Here is a 6000-nt window from a genome sequence, read left to right as displayed (position 1 = left end):
CCCTTGATGTATAACGCCAGCACACCCAGCATTATACAGAGTATGTTCATTGCTCATCGGCTGCTGTAGAACACCAGCACACCCAGTGTCTACGGCTGCAGCTCCGGCGCATAGCTAGGAAATAGATACAACGGCTCCCATCTGGTGCGCGTCATATCTATTCCCTGAGGCCAATAAGGAAAATAATGAAAGAAATAAAGAATATGACAATGCATGATGTGCAGTGTGTGAATCCCTTGTTTTATTTACGCACCTACTTGGTGCCCCTGGATTTCTAACGATAAAGTTCTCATTTAACTTGGTTTTGACCCAAATTTCTTCAAAATTAGTAACAATGGCATTTTTACAGAGTTAGGCAATGTTTCAAGAAATCCCCAGCAGAGTCGCCAGTCTGTGGAACCAGATCCGGGACGGGCGTGAGGGGACGGGCCCCCGCGCGAGTCTCTAGATCGTCCACGTGAAGGAGAGCCCCACCAAGGAACCCTCGAAAGAGTGCCCCTCACAGCATGAGCGGCGATGTAAAGTGAGATACCTCTCGATTCGGGGACTAGCCCGGATTCGAGGCGCACCTCGAACAAAGAAAGAGTCGCCATCCAAGGAAGTGGGCCCTGGATCCCATGCTGTGCTCTGTTGCAACGGATAACCAGAGATATAAAATAGGGTTCGTGCCTGATGACGAATGGGGAAGGGATTAGGCGCCCCCAATTCGCCCAAGTGCTAGCACCTGGTCTCTCATGCCATTTATTATTAATTTTGAAGAGTTTTGGGAGAAAATCATGCGAAATGGGAACGGATATCCCCGAGATAACGTCTAGCTAATCATGCATGTCTCAGAGATGAATAAGAAGCACACACAAAAGAAATGAAAGATATGTCGCCTAAGAATAGCTAGGTTATGAGTGCCATGCCTAATTGGTGTCTAAGTTCTGGTGGACAAGCACATGCATGCTACAGCTAAAGGTATAGGATCTGTACATGAAAATAAGAAAACACAGCAAAATACGCAACACACGACTCAACAAGACAAATCCTAAAATTCTAATGCAGGACTTGACTCGGACCAGGATGGCCATCCATCCTAGCTGCACTACGTATCCCGGCCTCGGGAAGAATCAGAGCCAACGTAGTTCGGTGTCCTATGCTAAACTACAATGCCTAAACCTCTAGGACCGCTATCCTAGACCCGATCAACTAGACTCGACTAGTTTTTAAAGCTTTTTGTGCGATTGCTTAAATTCAAGTGGATTGTGATTTTTACGACTCTCTATATGTCCTAACTAATGCAGGTTGTTTAGCCTTAAGCTAATGCAGGTGGGCCCTACATCCTATGTGTATCTAGGCTGTGCAACATAAAGAAAACCATGGGCTGACTATATGCTTCCTAGTCTAGCCATCGGTTCGACTAAGTGTCTGACCGATCGACTCGAGGCCTCCTAACTCTAGGGACACTCACACGACAGGACACACCACATCAATACAAATCAAGACCGACTCCTAACTCTAAAACACCCTAAATATCTAGGACAGACTCCTAACTCTAGGGGAAGATCTTTTTGAAAAGGTTTTGAAGTTTTTTGTATTTTTTTGAGGTTTTGAAGTTATGAAAAATGGTGAAAGTTGTGAGAAATATTTACAAAAATGGTGTCTAAAAATGGTGAAAGGGTGTAAAAATGGTGACTGAACTCAGGGTGCCAGCAGCACGCCTGAGCTGCCTACGTACCCCTCAGCTAGGGATCAAGCCATCCGTAGTTCGGACCAGAATTCCTAACTACTCTGCACATGACTCAAGATTTTTTTTGAAATTTTGATTTTTAAAATGTTTTTGGATTTTGAATTGTTTTTGAGATGTTTTGAATTTTCAAGTGTTTTTTGGAATGTTTTTGTTGTTTTCAAGTATTTTTGAAATGTTTTTATTATTTTTTTGACACCAGAGAATAAAATCCTATCATCATACGGGTAGGGAGACTTCTGGAATCCCGCAAAGGTTGGATAGCATCCTATGCTTTGCGGGGGAACGAACAGGAAAATAACTCGGCAAGGGTTGGACAGCATCCTATACCTTGCAGGAGCGGGTAAAGATCACGACTTGATGAGAGGATGGACAGAATCCTAACCCCTATGATGATAGGAAAAACTCCTGGACTGACTGAAGGACTGACTCATGTGCTGAAGACTGTTATAATTACTATTTATAATTACTATACAAGATTACTATTCAAAAATACTATTCATAATTACTATTTATAGGTACTATTCAAAACTACTATTCATAATTACTATTTATAAGTACTATTCAAAACTACTATTCATAATTACTATTTATAAGTACTATTCAAAACTACTATTCATAGTAGGACTCGTTGATGTGGGACCCGCTGTTGTGAGACCCGCTGTTGTGGGACCCGCTGCGGGACCCGTTGTGTGACCCACTGTGGGACCCGCTGATGTGGGACCCGCTGATGTGGGACCCACGGATGTGGGACCCTCTGTGGGACCCGCTTTGGGACCCGTTGTGGGACCCGCTGATGTGGGACCCGCTGTGTGACCCACGGATGTGGGACCCTCTGTGGGACCCGCTTTGGGACCCGCTGTGGGACCCGTTGATGTGGGACCCGTTGATGTGGGACCCACTGTTGTGGGACCCGCTGTTGTGGGACCCGCTGTTGTGGGACCCGTTGATGTGGGACCCGCTGATGTGGGACCCGCTGATGTGGGACCCACTGCTGTGGGACCCACTGCTGTGGGACCCGCTATGGGACTCGCTGATGTGGGACCCGCTGGGACCCGCTGTTGTGGGACCCGCTGTGGGACCCGCTGTGCGAAGAATGAATAATTATAAAATAAAAAAAATGAACTTACGCCAGCTATGGGAGGAACAAGAGATCCAGGAAGGTGTTGACAGAGTCGTGCTTGTGTGGGGCCCGCTGATGTGGGACCCGCTGATGTAGGACCCGCTGATGTGGGATCCGCTGGAGGTGGGGCCCGCTGGAGGTGATCGGTGGATGGCCGGTCGGAGATGGGTTTGGCCTCGCCGGATTCCGGCTGGATTGCCGGAGGAGAAGACTCTCTCTCTCTCTCTCTCCCTCTCTCTCTCTACAGATCTCTCCTCCCTCTCTCTCTCTCTCCCCTCTGCAGATCTCTCTCTCTCTCCCTCTCCCCTCTGGTTTTTTTCCTTTTTTCTTTTTTCTCTCTGGTTTTTCCCTTGCTGTTTTCCCACCCGTTTTTTTTTTCTTTTTTTGTTTTTTTTCTTTCTCTGCGAGAGAGAGAGATCAGAAGACCCATGATGACGAGTCATCATGAGGGGAGAAAATGAGAGTCTTTTGTCCCCCTCTTGTCCCCCCTAATTCCCTTAAATTTTGCAAAAAAATAAATAAAAAAATAGAAAACAATTTTCAAATGGCATCGGATGCCATACGAAAACCAAAACTACTCATTACGCCCATTTTTAAAAACGAAGAAAATGATGACCGTCCTTATTCTCTCTTTGACCACATAAGCGGGTCCCACAACAGCGGGCCCCACACAAGCGGGCCCCACGCAAGCGGGTCCCACATCAGCGGGCCCCACATCAGCAGGTCCCACACAAACGGGCCCCACAAAAGCGGGCCCCACAAAAGCGGGTCCCACACAGGCGGGTCCCACACAAACGGGTCCCACACAAGCGGGCCCCACATTCTCTTTTGCTCGGATTAATTTCATTCATTTTCCGTCTGACCTCGGGATTTTATTCGAATATGCGGGTTTAGGGCCTTGTCAAAATGGGGTGTCTACAAGGAGGCGACGCACTAAACGTGTGTTTCAGTTCGCATCGATGTTCCAGAACCGAAAGATTGTTCGAAAAAAGTGGTAGATAGCCGAAAAAAGTGACAGGGGTGCAACACGAGGACTTCCCAGGAGGTCACCCATCCTAGTACTACTCTCGCCCAAGCACACTTAACTTCGGAGTTCTGATGGGATCCAGTGCATTTGTGCTGGTATGATCGCACCCAGCATGCCTCTCTATTGTCAAAGTAATAAAGAGTTTCCACTCGCATTGTCGTACGAAGTCCGTTTAAATGAAAGTGCGAAAAAATCCTGCTAGATGCCATCGGATGGACGATCCGAGCATGTCGGGAAGCCGGATGACCACCAGGGCTGTCATCGCGCGATTAATCTTCCCGCTTACCCCCGAATCAATATAAGAATCGCCACGATCTGACGGGCGGATCAAAAGTTATCGTCGGAACGATATTTGTGCACCAAGGGTAGCTCACGGCCAGTAAACACCTTCCGACCGGATTCATGACTCGCATCCACTAGTACACTCATCCGCTATAGCCTGTACGTCACTGAATCTAAACAAACCCCCGCTATAATTTGACCGCAAATGAAATGTCAGAACGAATTCCGTTTATCGAATCAAACGACACTATCACCCCGCCGTAATAAAGACCGGAGGTATTTGAATTCACCATCCGGAAGAAAATAAAAAGATCCGAACCGAAACGTAGGAGGCGTCGCAATAAACGTGCGTTTCAGTTCGCATCGATGTTCCAGAACCGAAAGATTGTTCGAAAAAAGTGGTAGATAGCCGAAAAAAGTGACAGGGGTGCAACACGAGGACTTCCCAGGAGGTCACCCATCCTAGTACTACTCTCGCCCAAGCACGCTTAACTTCGGAGTTCTGATGGGATCCAGTGCATTTGTGCTGGTATGATCGGACCCAGCATGCCTCTCCATTGTCAAAGTAATAAAGAGTTTCCACTCGCATTGTCGTACGAAGTCCGTTTAAATGAAAGTGCGAAAAAATCCTGCTAGATGACATCGGATGGACGATCCGAGCATGTCGGGAAGCCGGATGACCGCCAAGGCTGTCATCGCGCGATGAATCTTCCCGATTACCCCCGAATCAATATAAGAATCGCCACGATCTGACGGGCGGATCAAAAGTTATCGTCGGAACGATATTTGTGCACCAAGGGTAGCTCACGGCCAGTAAACACCTTCCGACCGGATTCATGACTCGCATCCACTAGTAGACTCATCCGCTATAGCCTGTACGTCACTGAATCTGAACAAACCGCCGCTATGATTTGACCGCAAATGAAATGTCAGAACGAATTCCGTTTATCGAATCAAACGACACTATCACCCCGCCATAATAAAGACCGGACGTCTTTGAATTCACCATCCGGAAGAAAATAAAAAGATCCGAACCGAAACCTAGGAGGCGACGCACTAAACGTGCGTTTCAGTTCGCATCGATGTTCCAGAACCGAAAGATTGTTCGAAAAAAGTGGTAGATAGCCGAAAAAAGTGACAGGGGTGCAACACGAGGACTTCCCAGGAGGTCACCCATCCTAGTACTACTCTCGCCCAAGCACGCTTAACTTCGGAGTTCTGATGGGATCCAGTGCATTTGTGCTGGTATGATCGCACCCAGCATGCCTCTCCATTGTCAAAGTAATAAAGAGTTTCCACTCGCATTGTCGTACGAAGTCCGTTTAAATGAAAGTGCGAAAAAATCCTGCTAGATGACACCGGATGGACGATCCGAGCATGTCGGGAAGCCGGATGACCGCCAAGGCTGTCATCGCGCGATGAATCTTCCCGATTACCCCCGAATCAATATAAGAATCGCCACGATCTGACGGGCGGATCAAAAGTTATCGTCGGAACGATATTTGTGCACCAAGGGTAGCTCACGGCCAGTAAACACCTTCCGACCGGATTCATGACTCGCATCCACTAGTACACTCATCCGCTATAGCCTGTACGTCACTGAATCTGAACAAACCGCCGCTATGATTTGACCGCAAATGAAATGTCAGAACGAATTCCGTTTATCGAATCAAACGACACTATCACCCCGCCATAATAAAGACCGGACGTCTTTGAATTCACCATCCGGAAGAAAATAAAAAGATCCGAACCGAAACCTAGGAGGCGACGCACTAAACGTGCGTTTCAGTTCGCATCGATGTTCCAGAACCGAAAGATTGTTCGAAAAAAGTGGTAGAT

At 47.4% G+C, this 6000-nt stretch overlaps 3 non-coding genes across 3 annotated transcripts; all 3 read right to left on the bottom strand.

Moving 5' to 3' along the window:
* Nucleotides 1-3869: 3869 nt before the first annotated feature.
* LOC143872917 (5S ribosomal RNA) lies at nt 3870-3988 on the bottom strand. The gene has a single exon (XR_013247643.1). It is a non-coding gene; the product is annotated as a 5S ribosomal RNA (ribosomal RNA).
* A 597-nt stretch (nt 3989-4585) lies between these two features.
* On the bottom strand, nt 4586-4704 carry LOC143874151 (5S ribosomal RNA). The gene has a single exon (XR_013248841.1). It is a non-coding gene; the product is annotated as a 5S ribosomal RNA (ribosomal RNA).
* Nucleotides 4705-5301: 597 nt separating this feature from the next.
* Nucleotides 5302-5420, bottom strand: LOC143872115 (5S ribosomal RNA). The gene has a single exon (XR_013246872.1). It is a non-coding gene; the product is annotated as a 5S ribosomal RNA (ribosomal RNA).
* Nucleotides 5421-6000: the final 580 nt, after the last annotated feature.

The sequence above is a fragment of the Tasmannia lanceolata genome, unplaced genomic scaffold (assembly GCF_043159265.1).
Source record: "Tasmannia lanceolata isolate RefF3 unplaced genomic scaffold, GAP_Taslan_0.1 ptg000003l, whole genome shotgun sequence".
Taxonomy (NCBI): Eukaryota; Viridiplantae; Streptophyta; class Magnoliopsida; order Canellales; family Winteraceae; genus Tasmannia; species Tasmannia lanceolata.
Note: the sequence above shows the minus strand (reverse complement) of the source record. Positions and strands in the feature narration are given on the sequence as shown.